At 41.4% G+C, this 26,222-nt stretch overlaps 1 protein-coding gene across 1 annotated transcript in view; it reads right to left on the bottom strand.

Moving 5' to 3' along the window:
- The window catches only part of LOC124614040, a 422,676-nt gene that overhangs the window by 748 nt on the left and 395,706 nt on the right, over positions 1-26,222 (bottom strand). The gene's annotated exons all lie outside the window — the stretch shown is intronic.

Here is a 26,222-nt window from a genome sequence, read left to right as displayed (position 1 = left end):
TCATAATGTTAAGTTTTCATCCGTGAATGTATAGAAATATTCAGACGTGTAACAAATTAGCTCTTCCAGCCACTTAATTATGAATGTCATAATTTGGCACTAGTAGTTTTAGACTTGTGACTAATCCTTCGTTATAGGTCTATCGTAACCAAAACTTAAGATAAACAAAATAAATCAAGATCTGAAGTAAAAGTAATCCAAAAGAGTCCATAACGTTTATAAAAATTGGTTTCAAACGACGTTCAAAAAATATTTTGTCAGTTACACGATTTTTAAGCACTGTAACTACATGGCCTGAACATCCAACGTATCACTGTACAAGGGCGTGCTGAAACGAAATGTCTCCAAATTTTTTATGCGAAAACTCTTTAAAGGTTATTAAATAGAACAAACGTTAATTCACATTCTACCTCTTCCAATTCATACAGCTTTAAACAAATCTCGTCCAGACCGCTATGTATGACGCACTCCGCTGCGGCATACTGGAATAAACAAAAAGAAGCTACCAAAGAAGAGAGGCGCAAGCGATGGAATGCAGCAACAATACAACATTAAGGCGTTCAAGATCCGTATTGCAGCTTACCCGCCTCTGACCTGTAGAGAAGTGGACAGGACTGAACAGGATAATAACCAGTCACGCCAGGTGCAATGCTATGATGCAAAAGAGGAGACTCCGAAACTCTCCACCAGCCTGCGATTGTGGGGCTCAAGAACAAATCATTCAGCATACTGTCAGAGACTGCACTCTACGAAAGTACCCACGACCATTCACTGACTTTATTAATGCTGCTTTCTCTGCTATCAATTGGCTTCACTCACTACATGTTGAACGCTGATTTAATGTGTATATTTTAATTGTTGTTGTTATTGTTGTGGTCTTCAGTCCTGAGACCGGTTTGATGCAGCTCTCCATGCTACTTTATCCTCTGCAAGCTTCTTCATCTCCCAGTACTTACTGCAACCTACATCCTTCTGAATCTGCTTAGTGCATTCATCTCTTGGTCTCCCTCTACGATTTTTACACTCCACGCTGCCCTCCAATGCTAAATTTGTGATCCCTTGATGCCTCAGAACATGTCCTACCAATCGGTCCATTCTTCTTGTTAAGTTGTGCCACAAACTCCTCCCCAATTATGTTCAATACCTGAAACTTCCTGGCAGATTAAAACTGTGTTCCCGACCGAGACTCGAACTCAGGACCCTTGCCTTTCGCGGGCAAGTGCTCTACCATCTGAGCTACCGAATCACGACTCACGCCCGGTACTCACAGCTTTACTTCTGCCAGTAAAAAAAGCTGTGAGTACCGGGCGTGAGTCGTGCTTCGGTAGCTCAGATGGTAGAGCACTTGCCCGCGAAAGGCAAAGGTCCCGAGTTCGAGTCTCGGTCGGGCATACAGTTTTAATCTGCCAGGAAGTTTCGTATCAGCGCACACTCCGCTGTAGAGAGAAAATCTCATTCATGTTCAATACCTCCTCATTAGTTATGTGATCTACCCATCTAATGGTTCAAATGGCTCTGAGCACTATGGGACTTAACATCTGTGGTCATCAGTCCCCTAGAACTTAGAACTACTTAAACCTAACCAACCGAAGGACATCACACACATCCGTGCCCGAGGGAGGATTCGAACCTGCTACCGTAGCAGTCGCGCGGTTCCGGACTGACCGCCTAGAACCGCTAGACCACCGCGGCAGGCTACCCATCTAATCTTCAGCATTCTTCTGTAGCAGCACATTTCAAAGGCGTCTATTCTCTTCTTGTCCAAACTATTTATCGTCCATGTTTCACTTCCATACCTGGCTACACTCCATACAAATACTTTCAGAAACCACTTCCTGACACTTAAATCTGTACTCGATGTTAACAAATTTCTCTTCTTCAGAAACGCTTTCCTTGCCATTGCCAGTCTACAATTTATATCCTCCCTACTTCGACCACTTTGCTCCCCAAATAGCAAAACTCATTTACTACTTTAAGTGTCTCATTTCTTAATCTAATTCCCTCAGCATCACCCAACTTAATTCGACTACATTCCATCATCCTCGTTTTGCTTTTGTTAATGTTCATCTTATATCCTCCTTTCTAGACACTGTCCATGCCGTTCAACTGCTCTTCCAAGTCCTTTGCTGTCTCTGACAGAATTACAATGTCATCGGCGAACCTCAAAGTTTTTATTTCTTCTCCATGGATTTTAATACCTACTCCGAATTTTTCTTTTGTTTCCTTTACTGCTTGCTCAATATACAGATTGAATAACATCGGGGAGAGGCTACAACCCTGTCTCACTCCCTTCCCAACCTCTGCTTCCCTTTCATGTCCCTCGACTCTTATAATTGCCATCTGGTTTCTGTACAAATTGTAAATAGCCTTTCGCTCCCTGTATTTTACCCCTGCCACCTTTAGAATTTGAAAGAGAGTATTCCAGTCAACATTGTCAAAAGCTTTCGCTAAGTTTAATTTTAATTAAAAGTCCTAATTTTATAGGTTAAATGTTCTGCACATTAGTTATTATTTATTTTCAGAATTGGAACATATTAGATTTTTACATGTACTGATGAGCTAAAACATTATGAACCCTGGCCACAGAGAGGTTGTATGCTACCTTGTGGCACTCAAGGCACGTGACGCGGTAACAGAAGTAAACGAACGTTAGCAGGGACGAATGGGGAATCTCCTAGTGGCGATGAGCGGAGCAAATGCGGAAATCAGCCCACATGCGACTTTGACAAAAGCCAGATTGTTGTGACCCACTGCCTGGCAGCGAGCATCTCAGAAGCGGCGCAGCTAGTCGGCTGTTCACGTCCTGCTGTCGTGAACATCCATCGTGGTTGAAGAATACAGAAATCACAATTAGGCGAAGAAAAGCCCATATCTCATCACAGAACATAGGGATCGAAGGCTTGCCCGCTCTCTATAGCAGGATAGGCAGCGATCTGTGGCAGATATGAAGACAGTGTACAGTGCTGGCGCAGGGGTAAGTGTTTTGAAGCACACCGTTTAGCGCACAGTGTCGTACATATATGTTCCGCAGCAGAGGACCCATACGTGTTGCTATGTTGACCCAAAAACATCGCCAGTTACGATTACACAGGGCACGGGAATATCGAGATAGGACAGCAGATCGATGAAGCCCGTGTCCACATACGCCGTCGAACGACTGTTCGAAACACGCAGCGCGCCACGGACGCAGGCCGGTGGGAGCGGTGCTATGTTATGGGAACATTCACTCGGGCTTCCATGGGACCCGCGGTAGTAATCAAAGGCACCATGACAGCTGTGGACTACGAGAACATTATTTGGGGCCACCTGTAACCCTTTATGCTTGATGTCTTCCCCAACCGCGATAGCATCTTCCAGCAGCGTAACTGTGTGTGTCACAAGGCCAAAATCGTGCTGCAGTTGCATGAGGAGCATGATAGTGAACTCACATTGATGTCTTGGCCTTCGTATTCGGCTTATCTAAATCCAATCAAACGAAGGTGCCAGCTTCGCGCCAACAAACCAACCACCGGTAAATTACGGGAAGTGTGTGACCTGTGCGTAGGCATCCGGTGCCACAAACGTCTGGAACCTACCAAGCACTTGTCGAATACGTGACACGCTGAATCACTGCTGCGTTGCGTTCCAGACATGACATGGCATGTCTGAAAGAACAGACACCACACAAGGATCTTTTCAGTGCACAAGCGAAATATAGCGAATAATGAGGATTATAGGCAAGCGGCACTACTTTGGTTGTGTATCGATAAGCTGAGAATTTGTGTCTGGCGGGAGGCGTGCGACGGTATTCGGTACAGTTGCAACAACTACTGTGTCCAGATGGTCAGTGCATCTGCCTAGTAAGCAGCAGACACGGGTTCGAATCCCTGTCAGGTACCAATTTTCAACGTTCCCCATTGATTTCGATCAATACCCGCTCGCAGCCAACGTCTGTAATTCCTTTGTGTGTAGACCCTTCAGTATCTGATTGCAAGCTGTATGTATTTCTCAATTTATGCTACTGTCGCTATACTATAAATAAATACAAAATCACCGCAGTAAAGTAGGTCTGTTTAAGGGGTTGGGCATTTTGACTACTGTTCCGCAGTATATTTATTCCTTCACAAAGTTTGGTGCAAATAATATCCTTTTGTAAAGGGACAATGATATAAATAATTGCAATATCACAAGGAAACATGACGCTCATTACTCCACATTAAGGTTGTCTTTACAACAGAAAAAGGGGTGCATAATGCTTCATATTTTTCATTACTTAACCAGTGATATAAAAGGTCTGACAGGCAGCAAAGTAAAATTTGAAAAGAAACTGAGAAAGTTTCTCTTTGACAACTACTTCTATTCCGTAGGGGAATTCCTATTATGTAATGAGTAAAAGGTGGGGGGTAGGAATTAGCAACTCAGCTTTGTATCTTTTTTCTTTCTGTAATAAAAAATAAAAAAGTTAGAAACGTTCAGAATGTAACAGTATGCACAAATTAATTCGCGACGTGAATGTAAAATGACTCGTTTCACAACATTACGACCTATCGTGGAAAATGATCCATGGAACATGTAACTAACTCTAACTACAACACGGCAGCTCCATGAGATGTAATCATTAATGAGAGGCTTCAGCTGGATATTGCATACCTGAAGAAACTTCTGGACTCTATTTGCACATCGAATTATGTCTATTAGCAAGGCTAGAGCTGGTGTTATACAATATTAGCGTGATGTCTCCCTGACATGACTAATTTCCTGTCCACTGCGCTTCCATTACATAACTGTAACAGAAGGATAGTAATCAGAAATCAGTTTTACTTACTAAAAATACGGTAATGAACTGTGTAGGGAGACAGAGTTTAGAATACATTCAGAAAATAATTTAAGACGTAAATTGCAAGTGTTACTCTGAACTGAAGAGGTTGGTACAGAAGAGGAATTCTTGGCAAGCAACATCAAACCAGTCAGAAGACTGATGATATGGAATGAGGACGGAGGCAGTGCGATTTATTTCATTGGTGTTCCAATCAGGGGACGTTTCTGTTATTATATACTGCCATTTATATTGCATCGTCTTAGACGGCAAAGCTTCGGCGTGGAACTAGGCGAATGAGAAGATATTCTCTCTCTCCAGGTATTTATTAATTCAGAGGAAGAGGATAACGACCTCAAGTTGGTTCCAGGTATGTTCTCTCGGCGTAGTACAGCACAAAATGCCAGCCGAATCCGCTCGCCTGCGATGGCGCGTAAGAATGCTTTGTGTTCTATGCTAAGTACACAGGGTGAACATCAATAAAATAGAAAAACTGCAGGAACGGATTCCTGACTGGAAATAGAGGAAATGCCTCATTGCCATGGTAGATGTCACTGACGAATTAAAGTTCCTCTGACCAGGTGCCGTGTGTTGCAGAATGTTATTGACGCAGCGTACTGTAGGCAGCAGAATTGCCTGGTATTCATGTCGGGAACAAGCCGAGATGGTGTTTGTGAACAGCCAAACAGATGGAAATGTTCGAGATGTAGCACGGCTATACCAAAAATAGTACCCTCCCTCACAGACACCAACCACATCACACGACATTCAAGTCCTTTCTGGGCGTTTATGTGATGATGTCTCCTTTCAGACAGACGTAGACGCTGGGAGGTGGCGGACTGTGCGTACACCAGATCTGGAAGATTGTGTTTTACAGGATATTGAGAGGAACTCCAGCACAAGTTCCAGGCAAGTGGCCTGCCAACATAATGTAAGGCAAAGTACGATTACGTGTGTCCTACATGGCAACTCCTGCTATCCCTATCACCTGTAACGAGTGCAAGGTTTATCAGAAGTGTATTTCCCTCCACGAAAAGGATTTTGTCGATGGTTTTCGCAGCAGGCCATCACAATTACGGGATTTCTGCCAACAGTACTCTTTATCGACGAGACAACCTTAACCAGAACTAGTATGATAAATCTGCATAATCGTCATCTGTGGGCAACAGAAAACCCTGGGAGAATGGTTAGGCGTCTCATCAGTATCGGTCCATAATCAATATGTGGGAAGGGAATCTTGGCGACCACATATTTGGACTGGTTATTATTCCGCAATGCCTCGATCGAACAATGTACCTGGACTTCCTGCGGAATACTCTGGGCTGGTTGAAAATGTGCCTTTGGCAATACGACAGGTTAGGTGGTCTCTGCATGATGGAGCACTACCCCACTTCCGCATTACAGTTTGCCGATACCTAAACAAAACCTTCGCTGGTCTCTGGAAAGGACGCGGAAGCCCTGTAGCATGACCTGCTATAAGGGGCGTTCAAAAAGAAACGAGCTGGAGGCATAATTATAGAAACCAGTGCCTGTATGTTAGAAGTACTGACCCTGGCTGTTGAGACACTTGTCCCACTGTGACACAAGGCGGTGAATGGCTGTCTCATAGAATTCCCGGGGCTGCGATGTTAACGAGTTCCGCACGTACAGCTGGACGTCGTCGTCCGACGTGAATTCGTTTGCCCCTCAGAGGCTTTTTAAGGGGACCAAAAATGGCGTAATCACAGAGAAAGAGGTCCTGAATGTGTGGTGTGGAGGGTGTCCGAGAACCTCCCATCTGAATTTCTGCAGGAGTGCCGCGACAGTGTTGGCCGTATGAGGCTTTGCATTGTAGCGGAGCAGAATGACCCCACGGGTGAGATCGCCTGATCGTATTGATTTGATCACTTGGCGAAGAGTGGTCAAGGTTTGTGAGTAATGCTGGGCATTCACTGTTGTCCCATGCTGCAGGAAGTGAATCAGAAGGGGGCCATCTTGGTCAAAGAAGAACGTCAGCATAACCTTTCCTGCACTCATGTGGATGGCCTTGCCTTTTTTTGGTGGTGGTGACCCTGGATGCTTCCACTGGAGACATGGTCGTTTTGATTCTAGTTCGAAGTGACACCACGACTCATCTCCAGCCACCACTCGTGCCAGGAACGCATTTCCTTCCCAAGCATAGCGCTGCAGATGAGCAAGATAGTAGGCCATTTGACATGCTTAGTGGTGTGGCTGAAGACAGTGGGGCACCCATTTGCACAAAATGGTTCAAATGGATCTAACCACTATGGGACTTAACATCTAAGTCCGCTAGACTTAGAACTACTTAAGCCTTACTAGCCTAAGGACATCACACACATCCATGCCCGAGGCAGGATTCGAACCTGCGACCCTACCAGCAGCGCGGTTTCAGGCTGAAGCGCCTAGAACCGCTCGGCCATAGCGGCCGGCTCCCATTTGCACACACTGATGATGTTAACACTTCCTACGCTCAATCCGACCACGGCGGCTGTGGCTTTCACTGTCACTAGGCGGTGCTGGGCAATAAGAGCATCCACCAACTGGACGATGTTATCGGTAATGCAGTGTGGTGCTCCAGACCGTGGATCATCGACTAACGACACCGTCCTCCCCTGAAGCGCTTGTCACGCCTTGATCCTTGCAAGCGACATGCAGTGTTCACCGTACACTTGTGACATTCGTCGATGAATGTCCGTTCCTCCTACTCCTTCCGCTGACAGAAAACGTACACCACCTACCTCTTTGCTCTTCTTTTGACGCCTCCATATCACTGTTTGCAATGCGACTGGGGCCGAACCACACCTCGTTACACATGCCACGAAATTACCCTCCTGTCACTGGTTTATGCATTCCAGACTCCGGCTCGTTTCTTTTTGAACGCCTCTTATAGATCACCGGACTTAAACCCTCTGAATTTTTACTTCTCAGAGGCATCTGAAAATCGTTGTGAACCAGTTCCTGATACGCAGACTCTTCCACAGCGTGTTCACGACGCCTGTGACGCTCTATGGACAGAGGCTGGAATGTGCGAAAGAGTTCGGCAACTCATGATGCGACGTGTGAGAGTGTGAATTGCACCGTATGGGGGCCACTTTGAACATCTGTTGTGACGTTGATGTGATGCAGCTCTGTACTGTGTTCCGGGACGATTTGTTAACGTAACGTCCGCACCGTCCATCCCTGGACACATGTTCATAGGACCTTTTTTTCTTCCATTCTCAGTCAGGAATCCGTCTCTGCAGTTTATCGCTCTTATGAATGTTCACCCTGTATTGATACATGTCACATATTCCGAAACGATACTTCAGCACGTACTAGTTGAGAATAACTCTTGTTTAAATTGTACGGGAAGCCGTCATAAAGATTTGATTCTCTCTTGAAACAGTAAAGTTACGAAATTATTTGTTTGTTTATTTACTGGTACATGTCTGCACACCGAAAAGTTTGCGCCACAGTACCGTTGGATTCCACCAAATGAGACAAATCAAAATGAGGTACCTGGAACTATGCTTCAACAATCCACGTTGAACGAATGGAAGTGTATAGCAAAGATTCGGCGTCATATTACACAATGGTCAGCCGACGCATACATCTCCAGTGTAGTTCAACAAGTCAGAGCAGAAAAGAAGGAAGATGCAGCAAGCCCTCTCTATATGAAGAACTGGGAAATAGTTGTACAGTTGGTGGCAGTGGTGCTGCTAGAGGACCGGCCAACGCGACCGAGGCGGCTTTGAAAAAAGTGAAAACCAGCCATGGATCAATTTTCAACATCTTGTACAATATTAAGAGATGACAAAGGATGCCGGCTTTGGGTTCCTCAAGCGCTCACATCCGTTCAAAAAGCCCGTTGGACCGAGGCAGCAGCGAAAATGTTGCAGCTATGTCAGGCCAATCCAAATGATTATTCAGCCACCTAACCACCATGCATGGGTGCTGGTGCATCTCTATGATCTCCGATAGAGGAACAAACCGAGAAGTGGAAACATGAGGACTCACCACCGCTATCAAATTTTGCCTTGGCTCACTACAACCATAAAACTATGAGATCTGGTGACGTAGAATGGTAGCTAGTTTTCGAAACAGCAGCCGCCACCAGTTGAGCGCCATGTTCAGGATGACTTAATTATATGACACAATACTGTGAAATAAAGCATTTTATACAGGGTGTTCCGAAATACCCATTACAGACTTCTAGGACTGTCGAGGAGATCATATCCGTGCTTCAACCATTTGAAAACATGTTGGTAATGCGAACACTTTTACAAGTAATTGATTAGGCATGACATAGTACATTACTTGTTTTACAGGCCCACTCATAAGGAAATTGCTCCTGTACTCGTTGACGGGTTCTCTTCAACGTGATTCAGAACAGCCTTTTCCAGTTAAGGTGTGCAGTGTCTCCTTGGAGCACCAGTCACGCCTGCTGACGGTGAAAGTGTCCTTTCTTGAAGCCATTGTGTAATTGTGGCGAAAAGGGTACGCTATGGATACAGACGTTGTGGAGAACGATCTAGATAAAGGAGATGAGCAGTTCTGCCATTACCATGAGTTTCGCCACTCAGAACGACCATGTCGGTGCATTATGCAAACGTACACTGTACCATGTTGCTCTGACACTCACAGACATTTGAATCGGGCTCCAACCAGGTTAGAGAGGTTAAAATATATGTCAAATGACATCAGTCAATCCGATGTAACCGTAAGCCCCCCCCCCCCCGCCAACATGATTAGGATGTTGCATACCTATCTAGTAAACATGTTTTCAAATGGCTGTAGCATAAAAATCGTACTTTTCAGTTATGGGTTCCAATTCAAGACACGAGGGTCATTATTAAAGTAATAACCGTTTCGTAATTGAGTAAGAGAAACTTCATTTATGAACGTAAATGGTACCACAAACTACAATTTGCACAATTTTTCACTTTTTAAAATGCACATTTAAACATTTGTCAAGTCGTGACATCATCAGCTTTTGGATCCCAGTATCAAATAACTCTGCCACTTGACCATTGAACCAGTTAGTAACAAGTTTCTTTCAACATATTATTTTCCAAGCGCTTTCCACCAAGAAATTCGTTCAGTTTTTGAAGCAGATGAAAGTATGATGTTGTTAAGTTGGGTCTTTATGGTGGATGATCCAGTAATTCCCAATAAAACATGTCCAGCTGCGTCTTTGTTCTTTCCGCAACTTGAGGCCGAGCATTGTAGTGAAGCAGAACAATGCCGTTAGGCAGCAGACCCCGCCTACGATTTTGAATAGTGCGCCTAAGCTTCAATAATGTTTCACAGTGCTTCTCAGCATTTATTGTTATTACTCCTGGCAAAAAGTCTAACAAAAGAATGAGAACGCCTTTCCGGTCCCAAAAAACTGGGCGCCTTTCCGGTCCCAAAAAATGTCGGGTGGATAGAGTCTCCCGTCGGGTAGACCGTTTGCCGGGTGCAAGTCTTTCGATTTGACGCCACTTTGGCGACTTGCGCGTCGATGGGGATGAAATGATAAAAACTGGGACCATGATTTTCATGTTGGAGGTTGTTGATTGAAACTTCGTGGTTCCTTCGGGGAGTCTGATGCCACTCGCTGGACTGTTTATTCTCTGGAGTGTAGTGCGCAATCCACGTTTCATCACCTGTCACAATGTGACTCAAGGACTCGTCACCATCCTTGTGACAGCGCTCTAATACTGACTAATAATGTGTCATTAGCTTTGTTTTGTGTTCTTCTGTCAACGTTTTCGATAGCCATCTTGCAAACAGACTTCTGTTTTGAAGGTTGTCACTAACAATGTAATACTTCTGATCTTGAAACTCGAGGAAATTTCTGATACCACTCGTCAATAGCGAAGCGCCTGTTTTGGCGAATTGCCTCATCAACTTTTTCTATCAAACGGTATAACCATACAACCAACGCTAGCGAAGACGTGAAACGTAACGGCGGTTTAGTGAGAGGCTGGCCATGAGTGGCCGACCGTGAACGGGCGCGGCGTCACTAGTAGTTTGTAACGGTAATTTCCGAAACAGCCTGTACAGTACGTAACCTAAATTGTGAATGTTTCCAAATATTTTTGCTCGTAATGTCACGCATATGTTGTCTTGTACTTTCATGGCATTTACGCTTCATTTGGCAGACGCTCTGACGATAGACAACATCCAAAACGCGTCGTCAAACATAATTTTTAACGGTATGTGCTCTTCTGATTTTAGTTACCTAATGAAGCAGGGCATACGACGATCTCAAGATTTCTCTTAATTACATAATAATTTGGCAGTGTACCACAAGTCATGTAGTCAAAAGTCAATTATATAGCGAAAGGTGACTAATGGTAACAGTTTTATCGAGTAATAACGTTATTTCATCAACAAAAAGTAACAACCTTAACAGATAAGCTTTTCTGTTACGATGACATAACGACGAAAGTCTTCGATGGCCAACTGAAACCCTGAAGATGAAGCATCGTAATTAGCGAATAAAACACCCTAATGAAAAGACAGTAGACGGCCTTCACCATGAAGCGTTAAATTAATAAATAAAACATAATTCTGGAAGTAAAAGTGTCCTTTCCCGATATACTAAGTTAGACATGTATTCAGCCCATAAGCTAGCTTTGAAGCCACTGCCGGTCCTTCATCAGATTGTAGCATTTATAGAACACTGTTTAGTGAACTGTGCACAGGTTCTCATTAAAACAGTTTGGAATAGTACACACCAGAAGGAAGTGTAGGATTTTATTGTATCGAATGATAAACCGCTGCAGCAATAACCATTACGCACAATGGTAAATGCACACCATTTAGAATGTATATGTTTTATTCATGCTGAAAATATGAGCAAGAACTGTTATGTTAAGAGACATTAAAGAGGAAAGAAAACTTTGTGTCCTCTATAGTCAAGGTGTAAACATTTCGGTCGGATTTTTTGGCGTAGAAATCTGAAGAGATTTTTGAATCATAGTCTATTTGACCTCAAGTTCATTAGAAATGAAGCACTACCTCAGCTGTAGAAGTAATAAAACGCAGAAGAGAGTATACTCTTTCAGAAAATCATATTGCATTGGTTCAGGTGCCGTAAAGATAAATACATTGCACAGAATTCGAGGAGAGTTTAGACGAAAGTCAGGCGCTACAGAGAATGAAAATCAGAACTGCCTAGATGACAAGAAAAAGCTCCAGACTGCGAGCTCCGTAATGAATATCGCACAATTAATAATATACAGGGATTATAACATGTATTTCATTCCGTCGTGACCATCTACAGACGCTAGAAAAAATTAAATACACTTTGCCGACATCGCTGGTAAAAGAGAGCATACAGCGACTGAAAATTGGGAACACGTTGAAAATGTGTGCCCCAAACAGGACTCGAACCCGGGATCTCCTACTTACATGGCATACACACTATCCATCTGAGCCACTGAGGGAACATAGTATAGTATGCCTGCAGAAACTTGCACTCTATCCGTGAGACCCACATTCCCAACAGGTCTACACCAGGGCATTCGTAGTGCGCCTAATAGACGTTTGCCCATCACACGAGTAATGAGTGTGATAGGCAAACATCTATTAGGCGCAAGACGAATGTAGTGGTGTGGACATGTTGGGAATGTGTGTCTCACGGGGAGTGTGCAGGGCATAAGTCCCTGCAGGTGCACTATCCTCTGTGCCCTCGGTGGCTCAGATGGATAGTGTGTCTGCTATGTAAGCAGGAGATCCTGGGTTCGAGTCCCGGTTGGGGCACACATTTTCGACATACCCCAATGATGTATATCAACGCCTGTTTGCAGCTAGGGTGTCGATTTAATTGTCATCTCATTCTAGAGAAGCTGCACAGGCACCAATGGTATCTGTTTTTTTGGGAACAGATACTACCTTCATATACAGTCAAGTAGAACACTTTTTTGCCACTGGTAGTGAAACAGAACCTAAGCATATGGGGCAACTACACAGTTACTGCACCACGTGTAATAATATGTACTGCTGATGGTAGTCTTAGCTGAGGATTCATTCAGTCTTCAACATATACTGAATTAAGCATATGATCTAATATACCATCAAAAACACACATAAAAACGGACACAGAAGTATTTAAACCAACAAAAATACTTTACATTGCTAACGCTCCCTATTAAACTGCACCCACATTCAGTATGGATTGGAAGGTGCCAATACCAGGCTGCGAGATCCATACTAGACATAAATTTCATTCCACAAAACTTTTTTGATAAAGGAGATGGACAGAAAACGCTAACACAACACTTTACCATGTCCAATGCAGTGTAGGAAAGCCTTTAGCATTAAGAACAGCTCGGAATAAATAAATACAAGTACTGTGTGGTTTTCAAGGGAATCTTATACCATTATTCCTGCAAAACAATGTGGGTAGAGACCATCCAACCTTCTCTCCAAAGTAGATCATAAAGGCTCAATAGTATTGAGATCTGGTGACTGCAGTGACCCAGAGAAATGCGCAAATTGATCCTCGTATTCACAAAACTAATGTTGGACGATGCGAGCTGTATGAACGGGAACACTGATGACCTGGAATACAAGGTCACCGTTAGGAACAAACATTATAAAACTGCTTGGACCTCACTAGCCAAGTGGGTCACATAGTTCATGACAATAATGCAACCTTGCAGAGTAACCAATGGGCCCATGGAGTGCCACGATGTGGCCACCCAGACCATCACCTAACATCCCCCACATTTCGCTCTTGGGACATAAGCTCGGCTAGAAGTTGGAAACACTGTGAAGCACGATTCATCAAACAAAATGATATTCTTCAATTTCCTCCATAGTCTAGATTTTATGGCAAATGGTCAAATGTGTGTGAATTCCTAAGGGACCAAACTGCTGAGGTCATTGGTCCCTAGGCTTACACACTACTTGAACTAATTTATGTTAAGAACAACACACACACCCATGTCCGAAGGAGGACTCGAACCTCCGGCGGGAGGGGCCGCACAATCTTTGACATGGTGCCTCAAACCGCACAACCACTCCATGTGGCTCCAGATCTTTTGGCTTTGGCAATGCGTTTTCCTATTACTGGCATTTGCACCACTCATTAGCGGTTTTGGCATTTCAGATCGTTCTGCAGTTCCCTCTTTCTGGAGTTCCCTTTGTCTTGTTTTCGAGCTGACAGTGTCGCGAGTGAGACATTGTATTCTGCAGTGACTTTTGCTGCTGTCGTCCTTCTGTTTTTCGCGACAATCCTCTTCAATGACTCTCCGTCCTGATCATTCAACACACACTTACGTCCGCGTTGTGACTTAGAGGACAAGGTTTTTCCACTTTCCTTGTACCCAGTATAAATCTTCGATACGATGCCTCTTGAAAAATCAACGATTTTGGCTAACGATTACCGAAGCAGCCACAATACAAGCACCAACAGTCTGTCCACATTCGAATAACTCAGCTCCGACATGAGGCACTCATAGCTATGCAGAACAGTTTTCTGACCACTACTGAAACTTGCAACATATTGAGGATATTGCACAGGTGCCATTCGTGCTCAGATATAACAGCGCAACCTGCAGGCTTGGCTAGCATCAGGATTTATGTCAAGTTTGCATTTCTCACAGTGTTTCCATATTTTTGTCCAGTCCCTGTAGTTTATTCAAATTCTCAAGCTGATAATTTTCTCTTTGTACTATCATTGTACATATTGCTGCATCAGTCAGTATATACACATTCTCATGTTTGTTTTTATTTACATTGGCTAAATAATTGTTGCATCACTGTTACCAGAATAATACAATTGCTAGACCTGCCTACTGTAGCCACATCACGTCATGTTCTCCAGGCACTGGTAGTGATAATAAAATCTGTGCTGATAAAGTAACTGAAGCTATGTAATTGCATATTCATACTCTGGAGAAGGAAAGGTGAGTAAAGGCATATTTTGTTCAAGGTAGACTATGGGGTTACCCTTGAAGAGCAAGCTGCTAGATACTGATATCTATAGTACAATCAATGGACATAAGACGAATAAATTGGCCTTTTCTTGTTTCAACTGAGCTTTGTTAGTTTTCAGATCTCAGAAAGGCATCGATTTGGTTAACCATGAACTGCTCTTCACAAACTGAGATTATGCAACATCAGACACACATTTCTTTAGCTATTCCCGACATACTTAAAATACTGTAAACAATGCACAAATATAAATTATAAAAAATAGATTGAGAAAAAGCGTCATTCAGTCTGACCAAAACAATAACGGAGGGGCTGCCACAGGGATCAATATTAGGACAATTTTTTTTAATGTATGTAAATGATATTGTAGACCTTTCTAATTCTCATATAACTACTCATACATAAGCTGATGGCACACCTATACTGATCTATTGTGACAATAAAAAGAAAACGCTTGTTCCAACACATGGATCATAAGAAGGGGCTAAATATTTTAGTGATGGGGGCCTAAAAGTTGATACCATAAAATCAGAGTTTTGTTGTTCACAGCAGATGACTACTTACACAGCAATACAGGAAGTATTTCAGGAATTTTGTATACAGATAAATGAGACCATAAATTTCTTGGACTGCACTTATAGATGCCAATCTTTGATGTGAAAACCATGTTAACTTTGTAAGTAGGAAAATGAGCAGTGCTTTGTATTTTCTTAGCCAGTTGTCCAAAAATAGTAACAAAACGCAGGAAACAGTATACTGTGGAACAATTCTGTCATTTATAAATTATGGGATATACATGTGTGGTTGCGGTACAGATGTGCACTTGAACAGAGCACAAGAGAGCTATTACGGTGATACATGGTCTGTGTTACAAGAAAACCTATCGTGACCCTCTTATCCAAAATAAAAATCTCACTGTGGTACTCCTTGTATATGTACAGGTGGGGTAAAGTGGATATAAGGCGGCCATTACATAGTTTTTTGCTGTCTGCCGAGAAGTGGTCATACTAATGCTACTAAACACTATCATTTTTATTAGTGAGTTTGACAGAGGAAGCTTGTTCCATTATTATTTTGGAGTTTTTTTCCAATTATCAGTCGTCTGATGTAAGGTAAGTCATTTATACTGTTCTTGTTCCCTCATTCATATATAGAGTTATACTTTTTCACTATATCAATGTTTCAACAACATATTTTTAACTAAAAAAGGTATTTATTGTTTCCTTCAGTCTGACAGTTTCACCTGTGAACCATTAATGCTGACTTGGTACACGATCGTGAAAAGTGACCACTCTACTCACTGGTAAAGTGGTCATCGTGTTTGCCATAGTAAGAGTTACTTACCTCCATACATCGTGAATAATGACTGCTAAACAATATTATATGCAAAGCTCTCATCAATTTTTCTATCCCTTTGTGAAAAGTTTGAATTAAGTACTTTATATTATTTAAAACCTGTTCTGTTACAGTTGGGCATTACAAAAATCTGATTGAAAACGATATGCTCCAACCTCTTGATACTGTTTTAGATACTAGGAAATCAAGAACGCCTATGTTCAGAAAAAACAGCCTAGAAAAATTTATACACGTCCTGTATGTTATTTTCTTTTTCACTTAAAACTACTTGATCTGATATATTAAGTAGATTCAAAATGGGTAAGAGGCAAGGTTTTATCAACAACCATGGTTTGGTGAAAGTTCAAATTTCAATGGGATGGACAGTTTATCACACCTTCGATTACACACACACAGTGTAAAAAACTAAAGATAAAAAATTTTAGTGCGTTTAGAGGCGATAAAAAGTTTTGACATGGCAAAATACAAGTGCAACCTTTCCCTACCAAGGTTTGACACTATACTTCAGTCAACCAACTGATACAGTTGTTTCGACTGCTTCATATGCCACATTATGACAAGGGAGTCTCATCTGTAGCAAAATTACATCTCACTGCTAGGAGGGGTAAGTTTTTATGAACACTAGCAGTGTCCACTTGCCTTGATAAATAGTTATTTACTATTACTTTATGTAGTGTTTGCAAGAAAGTTTCTACTGAGGTTCACAGGTTCTTAATGGCTGACTACATTCTGCTCACATGCATCTCATTTAAAAAGAAGCACGTTGCCACAGTCGAGCCTCAAGGTACATGGATGGAGAACAGTTTTCAGGAAAGAGGAAACCAAATTATGTCACATTTTAAATACTTTATGACTGTCTTCATGAAACTCTGCTATGGATGTGTTGTGGAGGATGGAGGAGATGAAGGATTTGATGTATGAGACACTGACAGACACTTCAGAAGAGATGGTTGTTCGTCCGGCTGAAGCTGCAGCCATTATTCGTGAACTACTTCATTGCTTAGAGCGTATAAGACAGAAATTAGCGCACAGCTCTAAAACAATGGTCATCCTACAGCAGTTTGAATACCAAGTCTGAACATCACTAGCGTTTGAAACCCTCTGGGCACTCGACAGGAGAAAAGAAGATGTGCCTGTTACATTTCGATCACATACAAAAGTTTCTTTTTATCTCCCCTGAACACTCTAAAATTTTCTATATGTAGTTTAGCCAAGTGTTATCAAATATACAACTACAAACAAGAAATAAGCACAGTTACTACAAAGAACATAATTTAAAATAACAGACCATACTCCATATATCGATAGCCAATTGTGGTACAATAAATTGCCAGAACCAATAAGACTGTATAATGACCACGCATTTAAAACAAAATTAAAGCTTTTTCTTGAATAATCATCGGTATTCACTAAATGAATTCTAAGCCCCTTGAATTCCCTTCTGAAGACTACATGACCAAACTGTACTTGACAGCAAAAGCTGCAAGCTCTTACATGATGTGTAAAACTAGCAGTTGTGTACAGAATAACCTGTGTTGTACAACAAAAATTGTGTTTGAAGTAGGTATAAACATTTTCAATCAAGCATAGAAACTATTACATTACTATGCAGTTTGTACTTTGCCAAAACATTTATATTTATTTAAATTATACCATGTATTGTGTTTTGCATAAAAATATTGTGTGTCTAACTACCACATAATATGATGTTTGCAAAGATCATAATTTGATGGTTACACACAGAAAGAGATTTAACTACAAATAATATGTTTGACATGTATATAATTAATCATGACCATTTTCTGCTGCTTATCTGTCTTATCAGTGATGAGTAATAAACAGTCATCATTAAAGGATGATTCCTGTAACTGTTAGTAAAAATATAAACCCTTTCACTTCTTGAATACCACAATGCTACCTGGCATATCATTATTCTCATTTTTTCAACAGAGTTTCATTTGTTTAATTTAAAAATGGTCACAACTCTTCAAATTTCCAAGTAATAGTTAACTGCAGAATTATGTATTGTGTATGTGAGGTGTTTATAAATATATTGTGAGAAGTGGGTTTACGACTATATAGTTACCTTTCAAGATTCCGTCACTTATCTGTTCAACAAGACTGATGGCTGCGATTTGTAGTGTGTATTCGAGTTGCATATAGTTTATTGTTCAGAGCAAATGAAAGTGCCCAGTATAAGGTGTGGAAAGTAAACTACTTGGTAGCACTGGGCAAAAAAATCGGTCTAGAAATTACTTCAGGTTTGCTGTATGGGGTTCTCAAAATTAATTTGTGTGGTCATGGATCTTATACTGCCAATTAGAATGACTGCTTCTGGGACAGTAGGTTGCCTATTCCCAGTCCTATGTATGGTACTCTTATTTTTTGTACCTGAATTTAATTAAATTAATTTTAGTGCTGTTGCCTTCTAGAAATTTTAAGAATGTCTTGTACTTTTAGTGGTCTCCAGCTTGGAGAAATTGCAAATATCTCATACTGATAAGTGTATATTTGATATAAGCCGTTGTTTCAATGGTAGCTTATTTTATAACACTAATTTCAGGCTTTCACTCATCATAGACAGTATTTATATTACCGAAGGCAAATATTTCTTATATGTTATTTATAGCATACAGTGTTTCATGAGTGTATGGTTTCTATGTTATTGTAAAAAGCCTTGCGCCTATGTACTGTTCTTTGGCTTATGCTAAAGGCGATATAATAATATGATTGTATGAATTATAGATGCATATTCACTCATTCAGCATAAGAAACTTTTACAAGAATACGTAGTTTTCAGTGGAAATTGCTGTACATGTGAAGATAATTATTTATGTGCTCTGTATAATGTTACTTGATATTCGAATTATCTCTGTTAACACAACAAAGAAATGTGTTGTGTGCAAAAGAATACTTGTGAAATTTTCGACCACTTTCTTTTTCATTTTAGCCCAATCTGCTGGTTTAAAATAATGTCCAGATGTTTCATTATATCCATGAAAATTTCATTTAATCATACACTGATGCAAAAAAAAAAAAAAAATAAATAAATAAAAATAAAAAAAAATCCCGAAGTTAAAAAGCAGTTCTGTGACACAAGCCAAAGTTGGTAGGCGTGTTTCTACATCTGAAAGATGACGTCTATTCAAATTTCGCGCCACTAGAGCGCTAGTAGAGCCACTGTTCTTGTGGTCTTCAGTCCTGAGACTGGTTTGATGCAGCTCTCCATGCTACTCTATCCTGTGTAAGCTTCTTCATCTCCCAGTACTTACTGCAATCTACATCCATCTGAATCTGCTTAGTGTATTCATCTCTTGGTCTCCCTCTACGATTTTTACCCTCCACGCTGCCATCCAATGCTAAATTTGTGACCCCTTGATGCCTCAGAACATGTCCTACCAACCGGTACCTTCTTCTTGTCAAGTTGTACCACAACCTCCTCCCCAATTCTATTCAATACTTCCTCATTAGTTATGTGATCTATCCATCTAATCTTTAGCATTCTTCTGTAGCACCACATTTCGAAAGATTCTTTTCTCTTCTTGTCCAAACTATTTATCGTCCATGTTTCACTTCCATACATGGCTACACTCCATACAAATACTTTCAGAAACGACTTCCTGACACTTAAATCTATACCCGATGTTAACAAATTTCTCTTCTTCAGAAACGCTTTCCTTGCCATTGCCAGTCTACATTTTATATCCTCTCTACTTCGACCATCATCAGTTATTTTGCTCCCCAAATAGCAAAACTCTTTTACTACTTTAAGTGTCTCATTTACTGATCTAATTCCCTCAGCATCACCCGACTTAATTCGACTACATTCCATTATCCTCGTTTTGCTTTTGTTGATGTTCATCTCACATCCTCCGTTCAAGACACTGTCCATTCCGTTCAAATGCTCTTCCAAGTCCTTTGCTGTCTCTGAGAGAATTACAATGTCATTGGTGAACCTCAAAGTTTTTATTTCTTCTCCATGGATTTTAATACCTACTCCGAACTTTTCTTTTGTTTCCTTTACTGCTTGCTCAATATACAGATTGAATAACATCGGGGAGAGGCTACAACCCTGTCTCACTCCCTTCCCAACCACTGCTTCCCTTTCATGTCCCTCGACTCTTACAACTGCCATCTGGTTTCTGTACAAACTGTAAGTAGCCTTTCGCTCCCTATATTTTACCCCTGTAACCTTCAGAATTTGAAAGAGAGTATTCCAATCAACATTGTCAAAAGCTTTCTCTAAGTCTACAAATGCTAGGAACGTAGGTTTGCCTTTCCTTAATCTTTCTTTTAAGATAAGTCGTAGGGTCAGTATTGCCTCGCGTGTTCCAACATTTCTACGGAATCCAAACTGGTCTTCCCCGAGGTCGGCTTCTACCAGTTTTTCCATTCGTCTGTAAGGAATTCGTGTTGGTATTTTGCAGCTGCGACTCATTAAACTGATAGTTCGGTAAGTTTCTCATCTGTCAACACCTGCTTTCTTTGGATTTGGAATTATTATATTCTTCTTGAAGTCTGAGGGTATTTCGCCTGTATCATAATACATCTTGCTGACTAGATAGTAGAGTTCTGTCAGGACTGGCTCTCCCAAGGCCGTCAGTAGTTCTAATGGAATGTTGTCTACTCCTGGGGCCTTGCTTCGACTCAGGTCTTTTCAGGGCTCTGTCAAACTCTTCACGCAGTATCGTATCTCCCATTTCATCTTCATCTACATTCTCTTCCATTTCCATAATATTGTCCTCAAGTACATTGCCCCTTATAGACCCTCTATATACTCCTTCCATCTTTCTGCTTTCCCTTCTTTGCTTAGAACTGGGTTTCCATCTGAGCTCTTGACATTAGTACAAGTGCTTTTATTTTCTCCAACGGTCTCTTTAATTTTCCTGTAGGCAGTATCTATCTCACCCCTAGCGAGATAAGCCTCTACTTGCTTACATTTGTCCTCTAGCCATCCCTGCTTAGCCATTTTACACTTCCTGTCGATCTCATTTTTGAGACGTTTGTATTCCTTTTTACCTGCTTCATTTACTGCATTTTTATATTTCCTCCTTTAATCAATTAAATTCAATATTTCTTCTGTCTACCCATTCTTCTTCTACTGTATTTCTTTCCCCCATTCCTGGCAATTGTTCCCTTATGCTCTCCCTGAAACTCAGTAAAATCTCTGGTTTAGTCAGTTTATCCAGGTCCCATCTCCATAAATTCCCACCTTTTTGCAGTTCTTCAGTTTTAATCCACAGTTCATAACCAATAAATTGTGGTCAGAGTGCATATCTGCCTATGGAAATGTGTTACAATTTAAAACCTGGTTCCTAAATCTCTGTCTTACCATTATCTAATAAACTTGTACTACTGTAGCAGGCGTGGCCTTCGTGTCCACCTTGGCCACAATAATGCGTTCACTATGCTGTTTGTAGTAGCTTACCCGCACTCCTATTTTTTTATTCATTATTAAACCTACTCCTGCATTACCCCTATTTGATTTTATATTTATAAACCTGTATTCACCTGACCAAAAGTCTTGTTCCTCCTGCCACCGAACTTCACTAATTCCCACTATATCTAACTTTAACCTATCCATTTACATTTTCAAGTTTTCTAACCTACTTGCAAGATTAAGGGATCTGACATTCCACGTTCCGATCCGTAGAATGCCAGTTTTCTTCCTCCTGATAACGACGTCCTCTTGAGTAGTCCCCACCCGGAGATCCGAATGGGGGACTATTTTACCTCCGGAATATTTTACGTAAGAGGACGCCATCATCATTTAACCATACAGTAAAGCTGCATACCCTCGGGAAAAATTACAGCTGTAGTTTCCCCTTGCTTTCAGCCGTCCGCAGTACCACAACAGCAAGGCCGTTTTGGTTAGTGTTACAAGGTCAGATCAGTCACTCATCCAGACTGTTGCCCCTGCAACTACTGAAAAGGCTGCTGCCCCTCTTCAGGAACCACACGTTTGTCTGTCCTCTCAACAGATACCCCTCCGTTGTGGTTGCACCTACGGTACGGCCATCTGTATCGCTGAGGCACGCAAGCCTCCCCACCAACGGCAAGGTCCATGGTTCATGGGGGGGGGGAGGGGTAGAGCCACTATGAGCATGCATGCAAATAAGGGTTTACTATGTATACGCGATGTGTAACGGTTGTGAGCGTTAGTTATCTTTGAGATTGGACACAGTGAGTCAGTGTTAGTCAAGAATGCCTTTAAGATGAAGAAGACGCCATTGCCACCACCTCATTGAGTTCAAACGAGGTCGTGCAATAGAACTACGAGAAGTTAGATGTTCCCTCAGTGATACTGCACAAATACGTGGCACCATACCTGCAGAAAATCCCAAATCGCAAAAATGTAACGCGTGCATGCCTTTCAAGGCGTTGAAAGATAGCGAGAAAATACACAGAAAGAGATTGCAAATAGTATTAACATGTATAATGAAGGCTACATTTTAAGATCACTATTTTCGAACTCTGAAGTTAGGTACTTGCACAAGTCACACTCAGCAGTGCTGTGCGGTAGAGTCAAAACAGAAAGCATTTGCCTGGATAACCTATCGTACTTAGGAACACCATCAGCCCCATGAATGCTCATCAAAGCGAGCTCATTCGGTATCATCGGTCAAGTTCTCACTCTCAACAGTACCAGAGTCATGAACCTGCAAGGCCATAAATTGGCTCTGAAGCATATTCATTGCGTCCTCAGATGACTCACTTCCCTTCCTCGGCAGCAATGATGGAAACTTTTCTGCAAGAAATTCTACAGAAGAAAACTTGGCTTCCTCAACTTTGACAACTTCTGCAATCTTTGCACGCTTCAGTACATTATCAGAGAGGAAAATTGTTTATTATATAATCACATGCGGAGCAGAAGTAAGCCCTGTAGACGAAAAGCATGCTGGTTTGTCTTTAAGTTTCTTCACCAAATTCATTGTCTGAATGCCAATAACTAGATCATCATTGTCTTTCTGATTGACAACAAGATGGTACTGAACTTCCTGTAACAGGGAACTCGTTGTAACTTTAGGTTTAACAAACCTGGAAGGAAGCTGCTGTAATAGGTTCTTCATTAGTTCTAACAGCTTATGAATTTGAGGGGAAGCAGTCTGAAGTGCAGAATTAAGATTCTCAAATACAGGAATGACAGCACACAGAAGAGCACAGTATACCTTGTTTAAGCCAGAAGAGAGACATAAAAAGTTTTTCTTCCAGAACATACAGCAAACACCGCATAAAAGCAAGCATAAACAAAGCTTTCCCGCTAACATGCTGTCGAAGCACAAAGAGTATGCAGCGATAATCTGTGAGGTGTGATTATCGATAGAACGTCAGATCGACTTTCGCCGGTGGTGTTTCAAATACACCGAGTTTTGACAAAAGCGCAGCGATATTCTACGAGAAGGGATTATAGATGTTATTATCGGTCGACTAATGGTCGAATTTCAAACACTCACATATCAGAATAGCAGTTATTGTCGAAAGTCAAAACTGAAATGCGATATGAATGCCGAGGGCGGGAACAAGCCCGGCAGTTGAAAACCCGGAAAAAAACTATATTCATCCGGAAAACTGGAAGACTACTCCAAAATCTGGAAATCTTCCGCGAAAACCAGAAAACCTGGCAGGTATGTGAGAGTAATATAGATTCTTTGTATGGTCGCTGACGGCGGTGGTCACGGAAAGGTATGGTGGCAAGAAGACCATGCTCTGGACAGCCACGTGTCACTACCGAGAGGGAAGACCATTGTGTTTAGTGTATGCCTATGTTGCATCGTACTGCATCTGGAACAGCGATCTGAGCAGCAGTTGGCACCACAGTTAGACCACGAGCTATTACAAATCAGTTACTTGAGGACGGCTCCGAACTAGACACACTGTAGCGTGCATTTCACCGAGCCCAAACCACCGCAGTTTGCGATTACAGTGGTGTCAAACCAGAGCCAGTAGGATGGCGGAGTAGATGTCTGTTGTGATTTCTGATGAAAGCGGTTCTGGCTCGGTGCCAGTGATAGCCGTGTGTTCCTTAGAAAGAAGTCATGAGAGCACCTGTAAGCAACCTGTCTGTGGCTTAGGCACGCTGGTCGTACACCTGGAGTTTTGTCTGAGATCAGACTTAATAATATGAAAGCAGGAGCATTCTTGTAGTTATCACAAGCTCCATGACTGCAAATCTGTGTGTCGGTCCGGCGATTCTTATGCTGACATCCACGAACAGCATACCAGGGGATGTTTTCCAACAGGATAATGCACTCCCACAGACCGCTGTTGTAACCCATAATGCTCCACAGAGTGATGACATGTCGCCTTGGAGTGCTCAGTCACCAGATCTGTCTCCAATACAGCGTGTAGAGAACATCATCGGACAACTCACAGCGTCATCGACAACCAGTATTGGCAGTCCTTGTATTGGGACAGTTCCAAGTGCAACAGGCGTGGAACTCCATCCCATAAATTGACATCTGGCACCTGTATGACACAATGCTTGCATGTTTGCGTTATTGAAATCAGCATTCTGGGGGTTACACCAGTTATTAATGTATCAGCATTTCAAATTTGCAATGGCTTCCAAAATTTCTTTACTCTAAATTAATGATTTCATGCTACTGGAGTCCATATAACCATATTATTACATAATGGTTACGAATCACCATCTTGGGCATACACTAAAAAGCAGGACAGGAAAGAAACAACAGAAGACACTGCAAACAACAGAAGACACTGGTTATTAACAAAAAAGTTACAAATGCACTATTAACTACCACACTAAAGAAATAAAACAGCTCATCATTTTCTTATAACAGAAAACCAAACCTTAAGATACATTCAGCACATAGCTAGAAAAAATGTGCAGCCAGGCATATACAAAATTGTAGACGTATGCCAAACAGAAATAAATGTATATTTTCATTAACGTTGCAGTGAAATCATCAATGCTTGCAACCACCCTCTGGCTACCTGCTCCACCACAAAGAGATAACGTACGTCTTATACAAAGGGCAAGGGACGTCAGGTATATGTATATGAGGAATACGAAGGGATTTTATAATCTTTATAACATAGAGGCAAATTTAGACCAAATCCACTACAGAAGTTTGATTTTTACCATCAAAAGATTTACTGCTGGCAGTTACAATTTTATTTTAATTTATCTAGAATACAACACACTTCGGTATATAATCTCATTTTAAATTACGTTCTTTATTACATTACAGCTGACTGTCAAGTTTGTTGTGTCTGACCCAATGTATCTCTCTTGGAAGTTAACTATACATCAAACACGAAAAAATTTTTTGTTAACGATGATTCTTGCCTCACAGAAAATTAAAACAAGAAAGCAGCTTTTCTCAAGGCTGTTTGAGGGTCCTATTATTTATGAAGTCACACTTAGTAACTATCGCCTAGGCAGAGGAGGAGATTAGTGTTTAACGTCCCGTCGACAACGAGGTCATTAGAGACGGAGCGCAAGCTCGGGTGAGGGAAGGATGGGGAAGGAAATCGGCCGTGCCCTTTCAAAGGAACCATCCCGGCAGTTGCCTGAAGCGATTTAGGGAAATCACGGAAAACCTAAATCAGGATGGCCGGAGACGGGATTGAACCGTCGTCCTCCCGAATGCGAGTCCAGTGTATCGCCTAGGCAGTATCTTGTGCATTGCAAAGGCAAATACAAAAAATGCAGACACACAAAAACGATGTACAAGAAATTCTAGAAATAAAAAAAAAATTTGAATGTTAAAAATAACTATTATAGTAATACTCATTCAATTTTTCCAGTAATGTAAGGTGATTATGTCTATTTCAACTTGCTTATGGATTTTTAAGAATTATTACAAGTTTTGATTAACCAATTTACTATTAATTATCTGATTCATATTTTTATTCTGATTGACTTAATACTATACAGTCACAAATCAGTTTTACATTGTAATTTATGCAAAACATCAGCATATATTTTTTCAGAAAACTAAATGTAATATGTAGTCCATATTCTGTTATACAGATAAACAGTCATTGTCTTTAACAGCACGCTATGTTTCATAAAGGTCTCACCTGACAGATTCTAAGAAAGTTCAAACTTTACAGACTTGCAGCAATCTAATCTGTTAGTTCAAATTTCATTAATATTTTCGAAACATTTTTTTTCTTTTTGGAATTTTCCTTACAT

This window comes from Schistocerca americana, chromosome 4 (genome assembly GCF_021461395.2).
Source record: "Schistocerca americana isolate TAMUIC-IGC-003095 chromosome 4, iqSchAmer2.1, whole genome shotgun sequence".
NCBI classification, from domain to species: domain Eukaryota; kingdom Metazoa; phylum Arthropoda; class Insecta; order Orthoptera; family Acrididae; genus Schistocerca; species Schistocerca americana.
This window is presented reverse-complemented; position numbering and strand designations above follow the sequence as displayed.